This window comes from Alexandromys fortis, unplaced genomic scaffold, assembly GCF_014885135.2.
Source record: "Alexandromys fortis isolate MF-2015 unplaced genomic scaffold, M_Fortis_MF-2015_v1.1 scaffold_198, whole genome shotgun sequence".
NCBI classification, from domain to species: Eukaryota; Metazoa; Chordata; class Mammalia; order Rodentia; family Cricetidae; genus Alexandromys; species Alexandromys fortis.
Window position 1 is genome coordinate 185,090 of NW_026068111.1, and position 8,730 is coordinate 193,819.

Genomic DNA, 8,730 nt, shown 5'->3' on the forward strand with positions numbered 1-8,730 from the left:
ATGATATTTGTATTAGATGAAATTCCTCCTCTTCCCCAAGCCCCAGGAAAACATCTGACTAGGAAATGATCTCCTGCGGTTCTTTTCTTCCCAAGGAGCCCCCCAAACAGCTTCTTATGACCCATTTCAGCTGAGGGGATGCAGTGGGAAAGAAAGGACATTGACTCCTTCCAAACTCTGGGTCACTAGGGTCAGGGGTTCAGAGTCTTCATTCAAATATGCCAACATTTTGTCAAAGATTTGATGCCCAAAGAAAGTTGGGAAGAAAATGAGGGCAGATAAAGGGAAGAAGCAAGCAGAAACCAAAAATTAGTTTTGTTTTGCTTTCCAGACTTTGGTGGTAGTGTAGTGTTGTGTGTGGATTTTCCCAGAGGGAATATGCAGCAGAAGGCTCAGAACCGTAAAAACCCAACACCTGGATCATGGTCTCTATGCACCATTCCTTCCTAAAAGGAACCAAGGCTTCCTTGGAACGATGGATTCCAGGTGTGGAGAAAAGCAGACAGTACATATATGTGTACAAATCAAACTCGAAGATTCTCGGGACTGATGGAAACATGCTCAGAGGACACCAGACTTATCTTCAGCTGTGGGTGTGTGCACATGAGTGCAGGTGCCTGTGGAGGCCAGAAGAGGGCATCAGAGTCCCTGGAGCTGGAGTTACAGGTTGTTATGAGCCACCCCACATCTGTGCTGGGAACCGAACTTAGGTCCTCTACGAGAGTGGCAACTGCTCCTAACTATTAAGCCATGTCTCTCCAGCCCCAGAAACAGCTGTTCGAAGCAAATCTTCTTGTAACTGACTTAAGCAAAATTCACCAGTGGGTATTCTACTAGATACCATTCTCCTCGAGATAACAAGATTCCTGACAGAAGCAAGGCAAGGGAAGAGAGGTGGTTTGGCTCATGGTTTCAGGATAGGGAAAGCATGGTGGCTGGAGCAGCTTGTCTATGGAGGCCTGAGCTTGTAGCAGCTTGCCGCATCGCCCTGGAAGACAGGACATGAAGGACATTTGGTCTGGAAGTGGGGACAGGGAACCCATTTCCTCTAGGTAGGCCCTACCTCCTAATGGTTCCAAACTCTCCCCAAACAGATTATCAGCTAGGGGACCAGCTATTCAAATGCATGATCCTCTGGGAGGTATTCGAAGCATGACAAGTGCTAAGTCATTTTCTGTGTAAGCTAGCTCCCTAACTGTAGCAGAACTACAGCCCAGAAGAAAAACGTTTCTTTTGACCATGGTTTCAGCTCAAGGTCACTTGGCTGTCTGTTTCTGTATCTGTGGCGAGATAGTGAATTATTGTGGGGAGTCAATATGGAGCCAAGTTGCTCACCGCATGACTGCTAGGGAGCAGAGATGAACTAAGGGAGTGTTTGCGCATGTGTCGGGAGGGGGTGGGAGACGGGGCGGGGTGGGGGCGGGGCAAGCTCTTTCCTTTCGCTGCTGTGTCCAACCATAGCCACGAGTATGCTCAGGCTACAGAAGAGACTTGCTTCTAGCATTCTCCGCTGTGGTTATAAAAAGAAAAAAGGAAAAAAAAAAAAAAAAAAAAGGTCTGGTTGGATGGACCCCAATGAGACCAGTGAAATCGCCAATGCCAACTCCGGTCAGCAGATTTGGAAGCTGATCAAAGATGGGCTGAACATCCGGAAGCCTGTGACTGGTCCATTCCCAGGCTCGATGCTGGAAAAACACTTTGGCTCAACGGAAGGGCAGGCATACGGGCGTAGGGAAGCGGAAGGCTACTGCCAATGCACGAGTGCCCGAGAAGGGGACCTGACTGAGAAGGATGCGGCTCCCGCGCCGACTTTATAGGAGATACCGGGAATCCAAGAAGATTGACCGCCATGTGTACTACAGCCTGTACCTGAAGGTCAAAGGGAACATCTCCAAAGACAAGCAGATTCTCTTGGAGCACATCCACAAGCTGAAGTCCTGCACCCAGGCTGAGGCTTGTAGGTCCAAGATCAAAGAAGCACAAAAGCTCAGGGAGGAGCCCCTCCAGGTCAAGACCCTGTCCAAGGAGGAGGAGACCAAGAAATAAAGTTTCCCTACAGTCTGTACATAGTGGGCTGCCTGTGACCATAGGTGGATCAGTCATTAAAATAAAACAAGCCTTTAAAAAAAAAAAAAGTGCACGTTGGGAGGCAGGCACAGGGATAAGATCTATCCCCTAAGGTAAGGACCTGGAGCAGAGTCCTTTGCTTCAGGAAACCCTTGCCTGGAGCAAGGACTGGAACACTTTGCTGGGGAAACCGGCCCCCACCAGAACAGAACTGTAACACTTATGTTGGGATACCTTTCTGAGCTGTAGGTAATCCTTGCTCCTCACTCCCTTGAACCAGGCTCCATCACCAGTTTCCACCACCTCCCAATAGCCCATTAAGCTCAGAATCCAGAGGCTGGAGAGCTAGCTCAGCAGCTATTAGCATAGAGGGTTGAAGTTCAGGTTCCAGACTCACTGGGAGGCTCCAGAGTCGGGGGACACAGTGCCCTCTTCTGGCCTTCATGGGCTCTGCACTCACGTGTGCAAAACCCACACAAAATACACAGAATTAAAACAGCAGCAACAATAAGTCTTCAGCTGCGAATCTATCAATGGGTTAATTCTTTGGGGTGGCCAGAGATCTCATGATCCAATTACTTCCCCAAAAGTCCCACCTCTGAACATGGTTGCCAGAGAAACAAGTGTTCAACACAGGAGCCTCTGGGAACATTGAATACTCTAACTATAACAGCACTGACTAGTATGTGGTGGGAAAGGATGCTTGTGCCACCGCGGATCACCTCAAAGACTCATTCATTACACAGAAGAAAAAAGGGGCTTGGAGTGGCTGCCTCAGCAGGTGAGAGCACCGGCTGCTCTTGTGGAGAACGCGCTTGTGGGTCCCAGGCCCCACGTGGTAGCTCACAACCATTTGTGACTCAGGTTCCAGGCAATCTAGTGCCTCCTCTGACCTCTGAAGTACGCCAGGCAGGTATGGGGTAATGTCCATACATGCAGGTAAAACATCCATACACATAAAGATAATTAATCTACGAAAAAAGAAGCAAAGGGGTCTTCTCTATGGAGAGGTCCGACATAACCAAGGGTTCCAACTCTACCCCCAGTAAGAGAGCAACTGACACTGTGGGCCTCCCGACGAAGGACTCGTTTCCTGTAAGAACTGAAGGATGTTCTTCAAGGATGTTGAACTTAATCTAACCATGGGGATTAGTGGGACGCTTCAAACTGAGGGGCAGTCAACAAAACAGCATGCCCAGATTCTAAAGATGTCCGCTTCAAGAATGCCTAAGATAGAAGGCTGGGTGTGAGGGTGCACACCTTTAACCACAGCACTCGGGAGGCAGAAGCAGAGGCAGGAGGATCTCTGTTGAGTTTGAGGCCAGCCTGGTCTACAGAGTGAGTTCCAGGACAGCCAGGACTACCCAGAGTGGCCCTATCTTGAAACACACAAACAAACAAACAAGCACGGATCTCCAAGACAGGGCTGGAGTGATGGCTCAGTGGTTAGGAGCGCTCACTGCTCTCGCAGAGGACCCAAGTTCAGTTCCCACATCCAAAGTCTTGTAACTCCATTTCCACGGAATCTGGCACCCTCTTCTGGCTTCTGTGGCACTGCACAAATGAACACACCCTGCCTGCCGTTCCCCCTCCCCTCCAATTAAAAATGAAGAGTGCTATGTGGAGGCTTGCCACATGATTCTTTCAATATCTCTGAAGGGTCAGGCGTCATCCAGATGGCTTCAGTGAGCTTAGGCCGCTATAGACTACACAGCAAGTGAACAGCTGTGCAAAGCAGAACTCTGGGCACCTTCCATGGGGTCGTCACCCATGATGGGGTATGACTTTGTACTGCTGCATTTGCCAGAGGGCCACGTATCCTCCTGTAAAGTGACCCTTCACTGCGCTCTAGAAACCCAAGAAACCCACTGGTTCCCACAAAAAATAAATGAATAAATAAGTAGATAGCTAAATAAACTTTAAATGAAAAGTCGAAAGGAACAATCTGGTTAGTTCCCTATCCCTTTATTTATCTAAATATGTTAGGTAACTCTTAACAGAATAATGGATTTATTTTTAATAATGAATTATTAAATGAATGTGAAACCACTGTAACATGACTTGCTTTTCTTCAATTAACAGTTAATTGACTTTCATGCATATTTAACTTTGGAATAAAAATATATTCGCATGCCTAAAAATGAAAGGTTACAAAAAAAAATTCCCTGGGGCTGGAGAGACAGATCAACAGTTATGAGGGCGTATTGCAGAGGACCCGAGTTCAATTCCCAGAATTAGCATCTGTGACTCCAGCTCCAGGAGACGAGGCACCCTCTTCTGACATCCGCAGGCACCAGGCACACACACGGTACAAATGTCCGTGCAAAACACTCATGCACATAAAGCTAAATAAACAAATCTGAAAACAATTAAGGGGCTGGAGATTGCTCAGCAGCTGAGAGCACCGGCTGCTCTTCCAGAGGATTCAGGTTCAATTCCCAGCACCCACATGGCAGCTCACAACTGTTTGTGACTCCGGTTCCAGGGGATCCGACACCCTCTTTTGGCCTCCATGGGCACTGGCACACACATGGCGCATAGACACACATGCAGGCAAGATACCTGTATACACAGAAAAATTTTAAACTAAAATTAAAAAAGAAGTGAATGAAGAGGGCTGTTGTTATAGTTGAGGGTTGTTGACTGGTTGCCTAGTAGCCCAGCATGCGCAAGGCCCTAGGTTCAGTCCCCAGTACTTCGTGCACACGTATACCAACCCCCCCGCCTGGACAGGAACGTCTGATAGGGTCACTTGCTCACAGACTGATGAATCTGCTCTCCATAGGAACCAGATGCCCACATATTTGTCTTGCTAGAACTCCCAGATGAAGAAACCGAGCCTAATGTCACTTGCTTGAGAACTTTATAAGATTTTAATGTCTACGGCTATAGCACGTCTCTGTCCAAGGGGTATGAAGAACTAATCTGAGTATAATGATGCGATAATGTAATAGCAGGAGCAGGGACCCAAGCCACTGCCTGCGCTCTGCGTTGCAGCGGGGCCGTTAATAGACTCCATCAACCAGGGCCTGACTCGGGAGGCTTAACGAGAACAGTTCCCGGATGACCCTTGGTGGGGAGAAGGATCAGCCGTCACTCACGGCGGAAGCTGCGGACCGACTTCTGCTCGGAGTCCTGAAGGAAGCCACACTTAGCATTCAGATTTCGGAGTTCTCCAAAGGGAGCTGCTCGTGCCAAGAGTGACAAGGCCTGTGGGAGGGGGGAGGCCCCGAGCCTTGGTGAACGCCGCCTCCCCTCTCCACACGCCTGACTTCCAGAGCGAGCTGACCCGTGTGTCTGTCTGAAGTCTGAGGGGTGGGCCGCTCAGAGCAGGGCATCGATACCCTTCAGGGTAATTAAGTCCCTAATTGAGTGTCTCCATTCAGCTGAGGCAATTTATGTGGTGGCTTGTCATGTCCGCGTACCAGTTCCGCTTCTGTCAAGTGTACATATTTTCCCTTATTTCCTTTGGTGGGTTTGTGTGTGCTATGCGTGGCCTGTGGGGGGTGTGTGTGTTTGAAATGCACGTGTTGTGTTCGGAGGGTGTGTGTTGTCTGTGGTGTGTTTGTATTTGTGTGTGTTCTGTGTATGGTGTATAGTGTGTAAGTGTGTGGTATGTGGTGTGCAGCATAGGTGTGATGTGTGTGTTCATATGTGCGTGCACACCCATGCCTGAGCATGTGGCGGCCAGAGGAGGACCATCAGCTGCCTTCCTCCAGCTCTTCCCCTTATTCCCTTGAGGCAGGGTCTTCTCATGAACATGAAGTCTGCTGTTGCCCTGACTGGTGAGCCCTCCAAATCTGTCCGTCTCTATCCTGCAACGCTGAGGTTACACTCTTCCTAGCATGCCTGTTTTCTGCGTGTGTGTATATATATGGGGGGGATGTTTTACATGGGTGCCGGGGATTTGAACTCAGGACCTCAAGTCTGCATACACTAGGCAAGCACTCTCTAATTAAACTGCATCTTCAGTCGGCTTCTGTTTCCAGAAGGCTCTAATGCCAACTGCAGCGGCCCTGTGTTCATGCTGTAGTCTTCTGAAGGATCCCTGCCTATTAAGGCCATCAATTCGGGAGGTCTAGCATTTCAACTCAGGACAGACAGTCAGACAACAGCAAAAAGAAAAAAAAATCGTGTATTGATATATATCTTCAGCATGGCCTTTACCAACAGATTTTCCTCTTATCTCTTATTACTACTTTTGGAGGGTGTCACTGCTTTGACTACTGTATACTCAAACATTTATGAAGCGCTTACTGGCTACACTCACCCAGGATAGCTCTGGATTCTAGGTATTAGCCCACACCATCTGATCTGGTTTTGTCCTTCTAAGTGGAGCCCCAGCTTGACACCTCAAACAGTCATGGGGTGCCAGTATGGGAGGAGTGGGGCTTGGCTCTGTGCAGAAATCCTCAGAACTTTGGGGAGCACGGTGCCCACTGCCAGCTTCTCTCTGTCTCACACAACCGAAGAGGTGGAGACCCGCGATGCAGTCTTCTGGTTGAGAAACCTATTTTCAAAAGTCTCAGAAGGGATGGGATGGCCACATTAGGGCTGTAGGACAAATCAACACAGACCTAATTTCCACAGCAAATATGTCCTTTTCTGTGCTAGCCTTCCTTCGCTGGAGGAGGGTTCACCTACCTGAGCTCATGGCTTGCAAGGTTTCAGTTCCTGGTTGGCCTGAGACAAGATGGAGACAGAAGTGAGTGGCGGAGGAGGCTGGTCACCTTATTGCAGCTGGGAGGTAGAGGGCCAGAGGGGCCAGGGCCAAGGTGTACCCTCAAAGTCACACCATGTCCTCCATCAGGGAAGCTCCACGTCCAGTTTTTGCTGCCCCCCAGCAGTCCTCTGTCTTTACATGTTACATGTCTACTCTGCATGTGCAAGTGTGCACACATGCACATGGATGGATCAGAGGTCAACTCGCAGGAGTCTGATGCCTTCTTCCACCACGTGGGTCCTGGAAACCTAACTGAGGTTATCAGGCATGGCCACAAGGGCCTTTACCCACTGAGCCATCTAGCTGTCCAGCCAACGGTCCTTTCAATGACAAATCTAATATTGGGTGGACACACTGATGAAGTCAGAGTGTACCTAAGTCACACAGTGAGCGTTGCTGTGGCAGAGGCCAGCCCTTCAGCACAGACGCCTTTGAGGGGACACATCTCATCCAAGCCAGCATTCCTACCCAGAGTCTAACTTTAATGTAGCTGCTTCCGTGTGGACACAAGTTGAGAAGACCATGTGATGAACCCCAAATTAGTTAAAACCTAAAGGGTTTTATTATTTCCACATATGCACTCAGATTGCACCCATCCCCTCATCATGACCTTTGCTCTCCCCTTCCGGATCCCCAGCGGTCTCCTTCATTTTCACATCCTGGTCCTCCCCACCCCCACCCCGCTCTGATCCCACAAGGAGGGAAACTGTGGAGCACTTGTCTTTTGTAGTCTGGCTGCTTTCACTTAACACAGTCTCCCGTTCCACACACTCTCCTTCAATGATGAAGGACGTTCTTCCGAATGGCAGGAGAGCATCCATGGTGGGCAAGCACCTCGCAGGTTCTGTAGCTGGGCTCCTCTGGGAAAGCCTCAGCAACCACAGGGGGGACAGGCACTCCCAGAGCAAGGAGATGTTGATTCTTCTGGTTACCACGTGGTGGGTGGCTTTGAAACATTAAATGACTTATCTGGATTTGAGTCGTGTTTCATAAAGGGTGGGTAGTATCTCTAGACTTGTCATTTGGGGAAGTGACGATTTGGCGTTCCCTGGCAAGCTTGCCGTCCCTCCTCTTCTCCCTAAATTCTGGACTGCTTTTGCTCCCTCTTTCCTTTCTGCATGTCCAAGGTGACGACATTTACCACCCCCCGCCATAACTAAATGTGTCTAGAGGATAATTAAAGAAACTAGCCGGGCATGGTGGCGCACGCCTTTAATCCCAGCACTTGGGAAGCAGAGGCAGGTGGATCTCTGAGTTTGAGGCTAGCCTGCCCTATAGGGCTAGTTCCAGGATAGCCAGGGCTACACAGAGAAACCTTGTTTTGAAAAAAATCCAAAACCAAAACAAACCCCATAAGATCCAGCTGGGCCTGATGGTGCACACCTGCAATCCCAGAACTTGGGAGTCTGCGGCAGGAGGATCGACGAGCTCATGGCCATCCTGACCTACACACAAAAGCACTGAACAGTCTCACACACATACAGACTCATGCACAGGTGAGGGGCTGCAGAGATGGCCCAGAGGTTAAGAGAGTTCATTGTTCTTACAGGAAACCTGAATCCAATTCCCAAAAGCCACGCTGGGCAGCTCAGAGCCATTTATAACTTCAGCTAGAAGAGGTCCAACTTCCAGTTCTGGCCTCTGTGGGCACCTGATATGCGCTCTTGCTAGAAATTTTATGGTCAAAATTATTTCAGCTGTGCAATTTTTGAAAGTAATTTCTTTATCTGTTTTTACTAAGGAGTAAATAAATGTTTGAAGAACAATGAACAGTACTAAGCATGGCCCACAGTGTCTTTAGGATGGCCTGGAACTCATTGTTTTAGCTCAGAACAGCCTTGAACTTACTAAAGTGTGTACCACCATGCTCCTCTTCTGTCTCTCTCTCTCTCTCTCTCTCTCTCTCTCTCTCTCTCTCTCTCTCTCTCTCTCCCCCCCCC

At 49.0% G+C, this 8,730-nt stretch overlaps 1 pseudogene; it reads left to right on the forward strand.

Moving 5' to 3' along the window:
• Positions 1-1,469: 1,469 nt before the first annotated feature.
• LOC126489918 (60S ribosomal protein L19-like) lies at positions 1,470-2,046 on the forward strand (annotated as a pseudogene).
• The last annotated feature ends 6,684 nt before the right edge of the window (positions 2,047-8,730 follow it).